Raw genomic sequence first — 17,217 nt, 5'->3', positions numbered from 1 at the left:
TAGAAAAGGCAAAACAGAGCAGACGAGGGCAAAACAGGAAAAACGAGGGCAAAAAAATGAAACCACTTGCTGTTCTTTACTTTGCTTGCCACCAGAAGATGCAAGTTAGGCGGGTATGTACATTTCATTTTTATTTCACTGTGTGGCCATGCTTTAGCAGACTTCTTCCTCAAATTAAAACTTTCTAAACAACTCTGCTCCCTGAGTTGTGGCTGAGCAGGGGCGACCGATTGGGCCTGCACCAGTGGCCTGGCCTATCATTTCAGCCACTATGAATGTGAAATATGACCCCTTCACAAGGCAACTAGAGACACAGAAATGTAGTTTATTGTACAGGCTCATAGTTCACAGACCTGCAGCTGAGTCCTGGAATTAAGTGAAAACATTCTAATAATGCCTGGCAGGTACCAGAATAGAAATGAAAAACATAGCAGAGGACAATATGCATACGATAAGACAGTAGTACTGGCATAGGATATCACTCCAATCTGTCCCATTACATTGCCATGCGCTCTTAAGCTCTAAACTCTGCTTCAGATATCTAGATATTCTCATGTATTATGCCTGCTCCTGTGTCATTTGAAATGGTTTATTGTGGCGCAGAATGTCGACACAGTGCATTATTTATACTCCCGTGCTTTCCACAGGACTAATTGACCTCTTTTACTGTACCATTCAAAGGGAAGTATTGCATTCTTCACTGCAAGAAAATATTAGGCGTTGCACTACTTTGCCTCTCATTCAATTCTCATTAGTGCCTGCTGCTGGGAGGCGGCCACACTAGAGCTGCAGTGTCTGTGTAGGGGTTGGTGTTTCCCAAAGCTGAGAAGTTTTGGTGACTTCGTAATTGTAAAGGAATAAGGCTAGGAAATGACCGCAGCAAACTGTCCAGTTTGATAAGATCTTGCCTCGCGGGTCTCCTCCATGAACAGGTTTTGAAAAATCATAAAAATGTTACTAGACCTGTAGGTCTAGTGACTAAAATAATCTACTCGACCTATTTGTAATGCTTTTGACCCATGAACTGGTTTTATATGATGGGATCGTGGGCAAATAATTTAATTCATTTAGCTGCCATTGTCTGCATTATCACCTTCAAATGTGCGAGTTCTGCATATCTACTGTACAAAAAATTATTTTGCTTGATTTAATAGATTACATTTTCTTTTCATATATAATACAAATCTAGCCACATATAGGATACATATAACCCTGACTTGCCTCTTAGTTCATTAACAGCATTTTCATCAGGGTGCGGACAGGAATGTTTTTCAAATCATGTTTAGAAACTATCACTTTTAATAAATACATAACTAAAGCATGAAGTGGTAGTAGGCTGTCATTTGTAATACATAGATTTTACATTGAAATGGCCACAAACTGTCGACAATGACTTGCATCTTTACTGATAAAAATATATAGTGTACAAACAATAATGTTTGCAAATAGAGTTTCTGCAAATATATGTTATTTGTACATCTCGAAGTAAAGTGTTCTGGTTTATTTTGTCCTATTTAACTCTTTGCTTGCATCACAAAATTACAAAAAAAATGCTTTTGAATTTGGATATATTTGAAAATATTTGTAATATTAACGTACAAACAATTTAATTGTTATGTTAGAGAAAAATAACTGACCTCTTCAAACCGCTCACTTGACAATAACCTCTAACTCTAGAAAGAGACTGAACAATGAACCTAATTTTCTAAGCAGCAATTAGTTAAGGCAAACTGGCATTTGACCTCTTTGCTTGAACAAACAGCAAATGTTTCAAGAAAAAAACATGCATCTTCATTGCTCATTCACTTTCTGAATGAACAGAACACCTGTTCCTTTCCAGCCTATGTTCCTCTCCAGCCTATGTTCCTCTCCAGCCTAAGTTTACTTGCAATATGGTACTAGTAGGTGCTAAAAATATCTCAACCTGATAAACCTTTACTCGCAATTGCGAGTTGGTGAGTAGATTATTTGTTGCCTGATCAGGTACAAGGCCGACCTTACACAAGTCTTATTAATGAGCTGGATGTTCTCCGACTTGGGAACCGTGTAAAAATAGGAACGGGTGATTGACTTTTATTAAAAATGGAAAAGCTGAGATTAGATGAGAAACCTTCTAGTTCTTTTGTTAAAACGTACACCAGGACCACATCTAGTGGCTGAGTTGTGCTGTCTGCAAGCCCAAGAGAAGTGCAACTGGAGGTCGGGTAAAGGGCCCTTTTATAATTGTATTTTTAATTATCTAAAATGGTTTAATTATTTTTCTAGCTAGTCCTAATCCTGACATACAGTATTAGGATGTTAACAGGTACTCTGTTTTTTTTTAATGACATTTTATTGGCAACAATCCCAATGGACCTGGCATGGTACCCAGGTACGACAGGACCCTTCCAGCCCAGACCCCCACTCAGGAGGCCTGCGACATCTTGAACTCCTTTTTTCTTAGAAAAAATTTCCATCATCAAAAAATCTATCCCTCCACTTCCCCCACTGTCACTACCGGATAGCTCCTTTAACAACCCCCTGTCTCTCACTTCCTTTCCTATCCTAGATTCCTCCTCTTTGACGGAACTAGCCACTCGTGTGAAATCAGGTTCCCCGAACGACTGCTGCCCACCATCTGTCTTGCGGAGCATATGTCTTAATCTACCTGACAGGATTTTACATCTACTTAATAGCTCCCTCAGCAGCGGCATCTGCCCCTCTTCCTTCAAAGAAGCCATCCTGGTACCCCTCCTCAAAAAACCTGGGGCCGACATGGCGGAGCCATCGAACTACCGCCCCATCTCCCTCCCTTATTTTTCTAAACTCTTGGAGGCTCACGTCACTCGCTGCCTGTCCAGTTTTATAGAATCTTCCGGTTATCTCGTACCAACCCAGGCCGGCTTCAGACCTGCCCACTCCACAGAAGCCGTCATTCTGGCAGTTCTCGACACACTTAGAAGTAACGCGGACGCAGGAAACCCCCAAGCCCTCGTCTTACTGGACTTGTCGGCCGCGTTCGACATGGTGGATCATAACATCCTTCTCCACCGTGTCGAGCAGGCGGGCATCCAGGGCGTCGCTCTTGAGTGGGTCAGGTCCTTCCTCACGGGGAGAACACAGGCGGTCCGCCTCGGCCCCTACACTGCCAAAAAAACTCTCACATCCTGTGGTGTCCCTCAAGGCTCTTCCCTCTCCCCGCTCCTCTTCAATCTTTACCTCCGGCCACTCATCCAATCACTTCTGAAATGGGACATCGTCACTTATAACTACGCTGACGATCTCCAAATCATCTTCTCCCTCAACTCACCACATGCTGTTAAAACCTTTCACGGAGCCATGACCCATATCCAACTCTGGATGAACCAGAACCAACTGAAGTTGAACCCCGGCAAAACCGAGCTTCTACTTCCTGGACTCAGCTCCACCTACTGGGGTCCACAGTTCTGGCCTCCAGAGTTCGGCTCCCCCCCCCTCCCCCCGTCCCAGCAAAAACAGTAAAAAGTCTGGGCATCATCATAGACACCGAGCTCTCTCTCAAGGGTCAAGTCGGCGCGGTGGTCTCCTCCTGTATGCACCAACTCCGGAGGATCCGTAAAATCCGCCATTTTCTCCCCCCAGCGGCACTTACCCAAACTGTCATCTCGTTGGTACTCTCCCGTCTGGATTTTTCCAACGCCATCTACCATGGCCTGCCTCAATACCTGACTCAACACCTTCAAATCGTCCAGAACCAGGCTGCCCGCCTGATCCACGGAACACCTAGATGGCAATCAGCTAAACCTCTGCTTAAGAACTTGCACTGGCTTCCGGTCGATCGAAGGGCTGCCTTCAAGGTAGCTTGCCTCACCTTTAAGGCACTCCATTGCCCCTCCCCTGCTTTCCTAAAATCTCTCATCCGTCCTCACTGTCTCACCCGCAATCTTCGATCCGCTTACCGCGACTTGCTGACAACCCCCAAGAGCAAATCTAGGAGGTTCGGCGGACGCCGGTTCTCTCACTTAGCCCCTGTGCTTTGGAACCTCCTTCCTCTTCCGATCAAATCCTGCTCCTCCCTCCTGAACTTCAGAAAAATGCTAAAAACTCATCTCTTCCCTACCCTCACTTAGACTCTGCCACCTTTGCCCACCCCTCACTCTGTTCTGTCCATTAGCGCCAGGAAGCTTCGGTGTCAGTGCGCTTTACAAGCTACATTTAACATAACATAACATAACATGGTAAGGTAGCCAGCCAATGCACAATACATGTACATGTATAAGATGTTGACTTTTTTGATCCATCAAACAATAAAAGAACAACGACGATATAACCTGATGCCCCAACAGGGAGCCATAGTGTCACATCACTACTGCATTGCATATCACATATCTGGTCTACCCAGCCACAGTTCTTCGATGTTCAAACACCCACACCCATGTCCATAGCATATCCCCATTACCTTTGTTGCGAGCATTATTCCATGGAGGCCACTGGAATGGGTTCCAAAAGCAGCCCACGGTATTCCGCCCACCTCTTCCAAATCTTGGGATGTTTCTGCAGGCATCCTCTCGCTTTGAAAATAGGCATCTCTAACACCATACACAGCAAGCAAGACCCCTTTTCCACACCCCAACCTGTGGTGAGAACACATCCTTCCATGCCCGTGTGATGCCCCACTTCACCAATGTAAGGCCCAGCAGTAGTAGATTACTTTGTTTTTCCACATAGGACAGCTAGGCCTGCCACAATGAAAAGCAGCTTTTGGTTGCGTGTCACTGTACAGACCCTCCAGGATATCGCGATTTGCAAAAAAATCGCGAAATCGGCCGAACGCCGCAAATCCCGCGATATTTGCCCAAACGCCCGCGAAATCCGCCGTTTTGCCAGCCATTAGTACTTCAGAGATGAGATCTAAATATATGAAAGTCCCCGAACGCTTTGAGACGGCGCTTCGGAAAGGCTGTAATGTGCACGTCCTTTCCGAGTTTGCGCTATATAAATCTGCGAAAAAATAAATAAAATAGGAGGGGACGAGTGCTGTGGTAGGTCGACAAGACTGCTCAGTGTTGCTCCGAAGGCAGGTAGGCTATACTGCCTGGTATTGCCCTTACCCATAATGCAACCCGGCTTCGCTTCTAGCAGAAACACCAGCTGCACCTCTCCCCCTGGTTCAGGTCTGACGCCATTGGTAAAGTTTTAATGTTGCGCCTCGGCCTGGAAATCACTACATGAGGTGCATGTGGGTGGGAACAGCCAACCAAACATAAGTGACGCTGTCAGTGAAGGGGCTATCCCTCCAGCAGAGGGCTGGGCTGCAGTATTTTCCTGAGGCAGAGACTGACTGACAGCAGCGTGGACAACCTCTTTTCAGCTGGAGCATATATTGGGCCAGCACGGTAAACTCTGCTACTCCCTTTTAGCGGGGACATGCTGGCTTCAGTGCGACGCTCGCTTGTGAATGGCTGCATCAAACAAGTCGTTCGCTCTCCCAGCATCGATGGGGTTAAGAGAGGGTCATCATGCGGGATACATTCTGCCATCCCACGTGATACAACATAGCTCACCGCCGTTGATCAGTTACGTAGGAGACTCGTATTCCATGCGGCTGACTCAGCCTTTCATCCTTCTTGAGCCAGTACCATAGATAAGGTTAATAATAGCGGCTGCTATAGACAAGCGTTGCAATGCTCCTTCTGGGACGCCCTGAAGATTTTACATTTAAGTGCTTGAGGAGAACTACTGAGACAGAGAGCGCTATCGCCAAGGTGTGGAAAAGGAAAGAGGGTTTAACTGAGATTAGGATGACGAACGGCGGCTATGAGGCCGGCTGGATAGCTGCACACCTATCAGAGAGAAGGGGAGAGGGAGAGGGAGGGAGAGAGAGAGGGAGGGACATAGACAAGGAGGGACATAGACAAGGAGGGACATCGAGAGAGAGGGAGGGACATCGAGAGAGAGGGAGGGACACCGGGAGAGAGGGAGGGACACCGGGAGAGAGGGAGGGACACCGAGAGAGAGGGACACAGAGGGCGAGACAGAGGGAGGGAGACTGAGGGGGAGGGAGAGGGATACAGAGGGAGGGAGAGGGGGACAGAGGGGGACAGAGAGAGGGACAGACACGGAGGGACGGAGAGAGGGACAGACGGACGGAGAGAGGGACAGAGACTGAGGGGCGGAGAGAGGGACAGAGAGCGAGAGGGACGGCGTGAGAGACGGTGAGAGAGAGGGACGGCGTGAGATGGTGAGAGAGAGAGAGGGACGGCGTGAGAGACGGTGAGAGAGGGACGGCGAGAGAGAGAGGGACGGCGTGATTTTTTTGCTCTCCTTGTGTTTTCTGTGTGGATGTTCACACTGTGCTTACTTTTTTGAGTACATCTGTATGTTTCAATGACTAGAACTTAAGCTACTTGGAATATCTGAAATCCGAGGGTTCCCTAGGAAGGATATAAAATGGGCTAATACATGACCCCATGAAGTCTTGTTGCATAAAAGAGTTTGAAAGCGCTGCCAGCCTCCGGGGACAGGAGATGTACATGCGTATGGTAAGCACATCTCCTGTCCGTACGCGTGCACATCTCCTGTACGCTCGTGCCTTTACGCTCGTGCCTTCTCTTGTCTCCCTTCGGGACAGAAAGCAGCAGCAATAGAGTCTCATAGCTTCATGGTGCTAAATAACTCACAAACAAAGATATCTGTGTTTGTTGTAGGATAAATGGCCCAAAAAAATGCCGCAAAATTGCCGCTAAATTTCCATATTTGTGCCGCTAAATTTCCTTTTTTGTGCCGCTAAATTTGCTAATCCATGCCGCTATATCCTGGGGGGTCTGACTGTAGGACATGTTAACATTAAATTGCTTGGGGGCAACAAGGCCTACATAGTGATGACTTATTATTAAAGTGTGGTTTTTACCTGTGAAAAGAATTTATTGGTTCTTGATGTTATGCTTTGAGAATCCAGTCATGATTCTATCATGTGGTAGGGCTGCATAGAGGGACGTAAACTTGCATGCTCAGGCAAAGAGGCAGTTAGTTACTACGTGGAATGTAAGATGACTGGACTTGGCAGCTTAAAGCCATAAGGCCATTCCATGCTTGAAGAGAAAGGGTATACATATCGCATACCTCCTATGGCCAATTTTACTAAGACTAAGGTCTATAGACTACAAGAGATAGAGGGGGTCAGATACACTGCATACTCATCTTTTTTTAAAGAGGGGGCTTCATCTGAGATTATGGAATACTTCTGCACTGTCCAGGGTACGGCCTCTAACGTGATGTTTAAATCGGAGGCATTTAAGGCGGTGGTGTGAGCTAGCTGTTTCGGAAGGGTAATAGGAGCCTGGAAGGCACTAGATGATGAACTATGACAAAACCATTCATGAGTTGAAATTAGGTACAGTAAAGGTCTGGGCTACTAAGAATAAATTAGCTGGCAATAGGGAGAGGTGTACCCATATTATCGAGAAGTTGTATTGTTATAATTACTAAGAGCACACCAATAGGGTACATGAAGGCAAAGGTATGCCTGGCAGGATGTCCCAGCGAGTCGAGGGTCTCCGATCACACAGATACATACATGATCCTGGTGGTCACACGTTATGCTACCAGACTCAAATTAATGACACCCATCTTAAAATATTATAGGGCTCCTTAAGTACAATGAAATAAGTGAAGACTTTTTAAACAGGGCACCTATGAGTGTGCTCGACTCAGAAAGCAGAGAGACTTGTGGAGGCTCAGTCACAGAAAATGAAATCAGACAAGCCACTAAAGACTTGTCTATGGGTAAAACCACAGGGAGTAATGATCTGCCAGCAGAGTCTACTTATTTCATTCACTTGGTACTTCATTTGGTCAAGGTATCTGCAGTGGCTTGGAAGAAGTGCAAGTTCCCCGCTACTGCTAGGGAGGCCTAAGTGGTACCACTCCTTTAACCTGGAAAGCATTGAGACATTCAGACAATCAATCAACTGGTTTTATATAGCTTGGCTAATCACCCATGAGGGTCTACAGGCGATTCATGGTCCCGATGCTTCAGGTGACACAGTCGAATAGCCAGGTCTTGAGGGCTCTCTGGAATTCCATTAGAGAGGTGTAGATCTGTAGCTGCAGAGGGAGTTCATTCCAGGTTTCTGCTGCGAGGTAGGAGATGGAGGGTGCTCTGCTGTTGCTTCGGTAGATACGGGGTTGTGGGCAAGTGAGAGGGAGGTGGACCATGGTAGTCTGGTAGGGTGCTTGATGTATGCTGGTCCTTTGCTGTGTAGATGTGGATCTTCAGCTTTAATTGGCGTATCCTCTAGATGTTAGTGGAGTTTTCCTAGGTGGGGGTTGTGTGGATCCGTCTTGGGAGGTTGAGGATTAGTCTGACAGCGGAGTTCTGCATGGTCTGGAATCTCTGCAGAATGTTAGTGGTGATCCATCGTAGGTTGTGTTTCCGTAGTCTAATCATTGGTGATTTGGGCCTGAGTGACGGTGTGCCTGGTGTTCAAGGGGAACCATTTGAAGACTTTGTATAACATATGAAGTGAGCAAATGCAGGCAGAGGCGATTGCTTCGATCTGGGATTTCTTGGTCAGTTTGCTGTCTAGGATTATGCAGAGGTTCCTCATGTGGCCAGCCCATTTGGGTGATGATCCTAATTCTGAGGACTACCAGGAGTCGTTGCAACGGTCGTGGTGTTGCTGAAGATCAGCTTTATCGTTTTCAGTGTTGAGTTTCAAGCTGTTGCCCTTTGTCCAGTGTCAGACGCTCGTCATGCATCTGAGGAAGTTGGTTCTTGTGTTGGCTGAATCTTCTGAGAGTGAGTGAATGAGCTAGGGTTTTTCTGCGTAGGATATGAAGTTTAGTCCGTGGGATCTGATGATGTTTGCCAAGGGGGTCATGCAGGTGTTGAAGAGGGTGGGGCTAAGGAGGATCCCTGAGGGACACCGCAGATGATGTCCTTGGGTTCTAGTGTGAATGGAGGTAGGCGGCCCTTCTGTGTTCTTCCGGTGAGGAAGGAGGCAAACTATTTGAGTGCATTTCCTTGGATACTGAAGTGATGCCGTCTTCTGATCATGGTGTGATGAGATATAGTGTCAGTGTCAAAGGTTGCTGAGAGGTCAAGTAGGATCAGAGCCACTGCTTCTCCGTGGTCAAGGAGGGATCTGATGCCATTGATGGCTATGATCACGGTATTCTTGGTGCTGTCGTTGGTGCAGAATCCCCTTTGGGAGATGTCTAGGAGACGCTTTCACTTCAGTTATTTCATGAGTTGTTGCTGGGGAAAGGGAGATTGGGCTGTAGTTTTTGAGTTTGCTTTGGTCGGTGGATGTTTCTTGAGCAGTGGTTTGATTTATTTATATTTCCAGTCTTTAGGAAAGTTGGCCGTGGCAAGCGAGGAGTTAAAGAGGGTGGTGAGCTCACTGTTGATCCTGCGGCTTTCGAGGTTGAAAATGTGATGCGGGCAGGGGTTTGTGGAGGCTCCTGAGTGAACGAATTTCATGATGTTTGTGCTGTCCTGGGGATGAGATGGTCCTGTGAAATAAGTTGGTGGTCCATGTTGATTTCGGTGCATGATGGGGAAGGAAATCTGAGGACTTGGGCTGGAGTTTGAAGTTCTTACAGATAGTGGTCTTGTTGTGGAAAAAGTCAGCGAGTCTGTCACGTACTTCTTGGGATGAGGGGGATGCTGTTTTCTGTGGCTGCAGGTTTGGCAAACTGACTATTTTGAAGAACTATTTGCTGTTGTTGGAACTGGCCTCGTTGCTGTTGGCTAGGGCTTTCTGGTGTGATGTGTGATCTAGTCCTTTCATCCATCATCAACGTGTCTCGTGGGGATGCTGTGGTATCCGTAGAATGCTATCGGCATTCCAGGGATTCCGAGCATTCTCCGTGAGGCGGTTGACGGATGAAGCAGGCTGAAGAGTGACAATAAACTTAGCTTTTACACTTTGTGATGTCCGTTGTTCTTCTCCATTACTATTGCCTGCAGTGTCTGCTCAGCAGCGGGGAGAAAATCCATGGTGTTCTTCCCTTCGGCTCACCGATCCGCTTGTTCTTCTACAGGTGTTGATGCTCCAAATCTTCTTTTCTGGTGTGTGTGCCAAAGTTACTGAGAGACTCGTGAACATTCAGCTGACCACCCTCATCGAAGAGAACTCCATCCTAGATGCCTCCCATTCCGTGCACATGACCCAACACCTACGAGACCTCCACTGGCTCCCTGTCGAAAGGAGTGTCACCTTCAAACTCCTCACCCACGCCTACGAATCCCTCAACATCGTATCCATATACCTCAACGAGAGACTATCGTTCCAAGTACCCAAGAGAAACTTCGGCTCCGGTGACCTTGCCCTGACAGAGGTTCGCCGGACCAGAACAGGCTGGAGAGCCTTCTCCCACATCACAGCCAAGACCTGGAACGAACTCCCCGTTAACATCAGACGTTTGCCAACCCTGCACACATTCAGGAAGGACCTCAAGACCTGGCTCTTCGACTGATCCATGAGCCCAGAGCTGTTCTTCTAAAAAAGGTACTCACTCGCCAGTGAGCCCTTTGCTTGCGCCTCCGTATTAGCGCGTTCCCTGGCAACCGCAGATCTTCAACACAGCCAGGGCTTTCTCCTACGCTTTGGTTATCAACGTAATCGCGCACACGGTGACATGACACCATCTTGGATATACTTTCTTTGTGGCTTAGCACGCCGCTTCGCACAGATGACTTTACCGATTCTCTGTGTTGTTCTAATCAATTGACGACTTCTTCCTCAAATATTCTGCAGATCAGTACAATGATCTGCACACCAATTTTACGCTTCATTAAACCACAATATTGTGACAACAGTAGTTTGCACACTGGGTCTTACAAATCTTGCAGATCGACATGGTGATCTGCACACCTGTGCTGAGCTGCATTATCTGCATCAACACAACATTGTGTAGATTTATACGGTGATTTGCACACCCCTTTTCATGCTTGCCGATTTTATGTACCCCAAATTTCTACGTTGATTTGCACATCCTGCTCACACTTTCCTTCCAAGTTAGTGGTTTACCACCATCACTCTATATCATTCTACGCACCCAGTTTTTTTCTTGTTTCGCCTGTATTTGTGTTCTACAACCTCATGGCAGCAAATCAAATGGTTTCACCGCCCCACCCATTTTTTTAATCAAAGGCGAAGCACCTTCCATAGAATGGGAAGAGTGGATTGGTATTTTTGAACACTGTACTGAAGTCATTTATGGTCTCAGATTTCAAGCTACAAGGAAAAAAGCCTTGTTATTAAACTCATTAGGAAAAGAAGGCCAACGTGTGTTTTTTAAGTTTCTACCTGAGGTTATGGGAGCTGATGGTGAACCTATTTATAACCCGAATGTTGAGCCAAAGAGCAGACTTGGAAAGTATTTTGGCAAACAAGTCAACATTGTAATGCAACGTCCCAAGTTTTATTCTTTACCTCCAAAGTAAAGGGAAACAGTAGATCAAATGCTCACACGGTTACGAGAATTAGGACATAAATGTGACTTTGGCGCCCTGACTGACCAGATGATTAGATACCGGTTAATTGTGCAATATACAAATAAGCGAATGCAGGAGAAACTTTGGGCTGCTAGAAATCCTACATTGTTTGAGGCCATTTCTATTGCTAAAATTGTAGAAGAGTGATCAATGTATGCAAGGAATTCATAGTCTAGAGTAAAAAAAAAAAGACACTGTACACGTGGTTGCTAAGAAGGATGATGAAATAGACAGTGAGCTCAAAGTAAAATATAAGAGTGATGGCAGATCTAGTTCAACCAAATTCAAACCTAAGCGTGTGGGCGATAACAGAAGTAAATTTAATGTTGGTTATACATGTGGTGGTATAGGCCATGCTGCGGATTATTTGGGATGTTACGCTAGAGACAAAATCTGCAGAAAGTGTATGGAAAAGGGCCATTTAAGCAGAGTTTGTAAAGACCTTTCAAGAAAGTCGCTTTTGTTGATGCAGGTTATGTTGCACCTGACATATTATTGTGTGTGGAAGACAAATCTTTGAACAGATTACAAAGACCTAAAGCAACCTTCTTAGTGATCGGGTTGCTGTAGAATTCATGGTGGAACCTGGTTCTATGTTCACTATTAAACCCTTTTGCATCTTTAATGAGCTTTGGCCAAATGTGTCACACAGTATTAGTAACTGTAAATCCAGTATTTGTAAAGCGCACAGCTACCCGGAGGCATCCGGCGCTGGGGGCCGTCGGGAAGATTAGGCGAGCCATTGCCCAAAGTCACATGGTGCTGGGCTGACCTGCCACCAGTGCCGGGGATCGAACCATGAGCCCCAGCGTCCAGTGTCAGTCACCCTGGTTGCAGCGCCACACCTCTATACATTAGTATAGTGGTGAAGCTATTCCCATCAAAGACTTTTTGGATACTAAGTTTGAATTCCAGGTAAGGAGTACAATGGTAAGGGTACATATATCTCGAATCATGGTCCTGCTATATTAGGCTGGGTACAACACCATGATTTGGATGTAGTCATAGATCCCAGATCCATCGAACAAGTAATGGTGGCGGAGGATCGTGCTACACTTGATACCATTTTATCCAAGTACAATTAAGTTTTTCGTGTAGACTTAGGAAAATTGGTGGGGTATGTGCACGAGATCAAACTTAAGGCTAATGCTCGCCAGTCAGACATGTGTTAAGGAAGATTCCCATTTCCACTCGGCATGAGGTTAAGGAGATGTTGAGTGCCAGGTAGAAACAAGATGTTATAGAACCTGTAGAAGTCTTAGAGTGGCTTACTCCGGTGGTTGTAACCAAGAAAAAGGATGGTAAACTTAGTTTTTGTGTTGACCTCCGGTCCCTTAATCAAAACATAATTGTCGATAGTTTTCCTTTACCAAACTTATCTGAGATGGTACTTTTGATGGACATAGCCATGTTTTTCACTAAATTAGATTTAAGCTCTGCGTACCATCAATATATGTTGAATCCTGATTTGAGAAAGTTAACTGCCTTTCTTACTCTGGAGGGGGCATTCAAATTTAAGAAGCTTCTTTTTGGCCTTGCATTGGCTGCTAGCGTATTCCAGCACACGATGCACAGTCTACTTAAAGGGGTAAATAACACTCACTATTTTCAAGATGATATCCTTATAACTGGCAAAGACAAAGCAGAACATAACAAAAGATTGGCACGGGTCCTGGAGATTTTACATAGGGCGGGTCTAACCCTAAGGAAGGATAAATGCAAGTTTTTATTAAAAGAGGTGAATTACTTGGGGTACACTATTTCGGAGGGTGGTGTTCAACCTAAAGAAGGCTTGTTAAAAGCTATCAAGCTGGCTGCACGCCCACTACTAAAGATCAGCTCAAATCATTTATCTGATTCATTGAGTATTATTCGAAGTTTTTTTTAATTATGCACACAAAGCTGAGGCTTTAAGAGAATTGTTGAGGAAGGGGACACCATTTATTTGGAGTGTAGCACAAGAAATTGCATTTCAGAGTTTTAAGGACAAGATTGTGGTTGCTGGTATTTTTACTCCATTTGAACCTGATAAAGATACCTTTATCTCCATTGACGCAAGTGCCCATGGTATTGGTGCTGTTCTATCGCAAAACAAATGTGGTGTAGAGAAAACAGTGGCGTTGCGTCACTCACACTCAATAAATATGAAGTAATTATGCGGTCATTGAAAGAGAGGCCATAGCTGCGGTGTTCAATATTTTCGTAACTATATGTGGGGTGCACACTTCATTTTAAGATTGACCCCAAGACCCTTAAGAGAATGTTGAGTCCGGGGGGACCAGTAAAGGCTCCTCGCGATTAATGCGGTTTGCGGCCTGGCTGCAAGAATTCATGTACAAACTCGAGTATATATCAGAATGGAAAAATGTTCAGGCAGACTGTCTATCTAGACTACTGCTTAGTGTGGAGAGAATGATGAGGAAATGATATGCATTGTAGCCAGTGTTGAGAATGTGTTTGTTAATGAATTCAAATCCCCCTATCGGGAAGAGTGGCATGAAGCAGTCAAGAATGATGATGATTGTAGGGAGCTGGTTAGTTCCATCAGGTCTGGATAGAGGCGTAAAGGTGATCTCAAGCCAGCCTTAAGGAATTTTGTCAGACTGCAGGAGGAGCTCAGTATTGGTGTGACGGAAGATTTAGTTTTAAGGGGTGAAAGATTTGTACCCCTTATTGTACTCAGAAATTGTTTCTTCTGGCACATGAAGATTATCGAGGACAAACCATTACGAAGAAACGTCTCCAGGCCAGATTTGGTAGCCAGGTCTAGAGGACCACTAGTATGGTGATCAAGAATTTAGACACGATTTTCAAGCGAGACGGTTTTCCTAGTATCATGGCACTCAACTCGTTTCCCATACAGAGTCTCTGAAAGGGAAATGGCATAAAATGTGTGCACGTCATTATACAATCCACAGGGAAATGGCATGGTGGAACGCATGAATAGAGCCGTCAAAGGCACTATCCAAATAGCTATTCAGAGGAATTAGGATGTTCAGAAAAGCCTGGACAACATGGTTTGGACATCACTACCATAGATGGTGTCACTGCTAAAATGCCATTTAAAAGAATGAGCGTAGAGTGCCGAAGACCAAACTCACTCCTCAGTGGATGTTTGAGAGTGATGGTCATGTCTAAGGAGCGTACTCTGTGAAGGCAGGTAACAGTGGTGATTTAGTCAAGGTCAAATTGGGCAGAAGAGAGCAGGGTGTCATCAGATTTTCTACACCTGTGGAAGTGAAGTAAGTTCATAAGGGACATGTCGTTTTAGTTAATAGGCAAAAGTGGAACAGGAAGAGAGTAGACCTGTATTGCAAGAAAGGTGATGTCTGTGTGGATATGAATATCTATGACATTTCTCTAGACACCAGCACTAAGTCATTGTGAGGTGTTGTATCTAAAGAAGAATTTATTGATTTTGTTTTGGGGTAGGGTTGAAGTTTCCTTGGTTTCTTTGGGATTGACATATTTTGGGTGATTTGTTCTCTGTTTGTTGTGCTTAACTTTTGATTCTTGTTTTTGCTTATGTTTGTAAAGTAAGGGGATATGTTATGTGTAATCTAGTCTTTTCATCCATCAATGTGTCTCGTGGGGTTGCTGTGGTATCCGTGGAATGCTATCAGCATTCCAGGAAGGCCTAGCATTCTACGTGAGGTGTTCTCGTACTCAAGCTACACGGAGAGCGACGTTTGGAACGAGACTCACATGCAAGCTCAAGATTTGGGGACAAAATAGGATCTCTAAGATGCATGGACTGCCTTATTGGCGTTGTGCAAGATACTGAATCCCTTTGTGGGTTGGAAATATCACCACAAAAGAAAGGTCTTTATCAAAAAGGACATGGCCTTGAGAAAGTCGCAGGACGATTCCCCTTTGTAAGAGACGAAACACGTGTTGGCTGTCTGAATAAAATGACCAAAGGAATAAAGAAAGAAAATAAGAATTTAAATAACTTGTGTATCATTTGTGCTTACATTGTGCACTTAACGAATTGTTGATACACCTATGACGTGTGCTGAGGATTTCTTTGTATATTTTGTTGGCTTTGGCCGCTATTTTAGGGAGGTTGGTGGTTCTCCTCACCTTACAGCACACACTGTCTTCCACATAAGTGGTTTTATGTACAAATACATGTCGCCAATATACCTAAGCATTACACCTCTGTTCATTAGTAGTTGCATTCCACGTGAGGCGGTTGACGGATGAAACAGGCTGGGATCCCCGTTCCTGCTGAAGAGTGACAACAAACGTACCTTTTAGAGTTCATGGTATCCATCGTTCTTCTCCAGTACTTCAGCACTTTCCTCTTTGTCTTTCTCAGTTGCTGGTGGCCTTGATGGGAGCGATGTCATTGTTTCATCATATAGACCTTTTTCAATGCTGAACATGGAATTTAAAATCATTAGTAAGGTTTTGGTGGTTAGACTTCACCAGCATCTGCTGAGTTTAATCCATCGAAGTTAGAATGGTTTCATGCCCGCCTGTAACACATCTGATAATCTCAAGAAACTATCTAGGATTTTTGATGAGACAAATTTTGCTTTATTCTACAATCACCTCTGTTGATTTTGAAAAGGCCTTAGACACTGTAAACTGAAATTATCTTGTGACAGTTATGGACATAATGAAGCTGGACCTGGGTTTGATTAAATGGATTAAGGTATTGTACTCTAATCCAGTCTCAACAATATTCTATAAAAATCACGGGACACAACATGGTTGCCTTCTTTGCCCTCTACTTTTAGCTATTGAAATTCTGGTGTTGGTAAGCAAGAGAGCGGAGTGGGGGGATGGCCTGAGGCATTCCATTTTGTGATGGGGGGCATATTGTATCACTTTACGGTCACAACTTATCGTATGTCTGTCGCAGGACATCGGATTTAAGGCTAACCATGCACCTTCTAGCTAATTTTAGAACGGTCTCTGGGCTTAATGCAAATACATAAGGCTTATGTCTTCTCGGTTAGATGGGATGGACAGGAACTGGACCTAGCTGCAACCGAATGCAGTGGTCCCCTCATACCTTCTAAATATTTTGACTAGATATCTATCGTGGACCTGATAGACGATAACTTGTGACTCGCATTAAGAGTATTGAAAACACCAGTGGCATTTTGGCACTCGCTCAGCCTGCCGATTATGACAAGGATTTCTGTTGCCAAGATGGTGGCTTTGCCCAGGCTGCTATACTTAATATTAACCTCCCAGTTTGCGACCCTATGAGGTTTTCGTGAGAGACACACTCCTTCGCTTTGAACACTGGTATGGAACAGAGGGAGACAGAGAATTGCGTTGGAGATGATTGAAAGCACACTTTTGGATGGGTCCTTGGTGTTCCTGCTTTGAGTTATGTTACCTGGCAGCCCAACTACAGTGCATAGCAAGGTAGATTGATGGTGTGAACATCAGGTACTTTGATTGCAGCTCTAGTGATGAAATCCACCAAACCCCCTTGACCCAGTAGAATGCTTTCGATTCCATGATATTTTGGGAACAATGCTTTGCAAGGACCTCTGGGCAACCATTGTATACTTCAACGTAGCCCCTGATTAGCCCCCCATGCGCAGAGCCGCCTGTTTTTCACTGCAGAGCAATTAGCGCTTTGGACGGAGGTGGAGATAGTTGCCGTGGGAGAATGTTGCGCCATTGGAGAAATTATCTTGCTGGAGACATTTACGGATAAAAATGGCTGGATCCTGGCAAATTTTTCAACTAGGGAGTGCTGAGACGAACCTATGAGGGATCATGGAGCACAG

At 45.1% G+C, this 17,217-nt stretch overlaps 2 protein-coding genes across 3 annotated transcripts in view; both read left to right on the top strand.

The window, feature by feature from the left end:
- The window catches only part of ERCC1 (ERCC excision repair 1, endonuclease non-catalytic subunit), a 146,243-nt gene that overhangs the window by 20,064 nt on the left and 108,962 nt on the right, over positions 1-17,217 (top strand). The window lies entirely within an intron of this gene.
- The window catches only part of MRPL50 (mitochondrial ribosomal protein L50), a 71,448-nt gene that overhangs the window by 20,069 nt on the left and 34,162 nt on the right, over positions 1-17,217 (top strand). The gene's annotated exons all lie outside the window — the stretch shown is intronic.

The sequence above is a fragment of the Lissotriton helveticus genome, chromosome 1_1 (genome assembly GCF_964261635.1).
Source record: "Lissotriton helveticus chromosome 1_1, aLisHel1.1, whole genome shotgun sequence".
Classification (NCBI taxonomy): Eukaryota; Metazoa; Chordata; class Amphibia; order Caudata; family Salamandridae; genus Lissotriton; species Lissotriton helveticus.
This window is presented reverse-complemented; position numbering and strand designations above follow the sequence as displayed.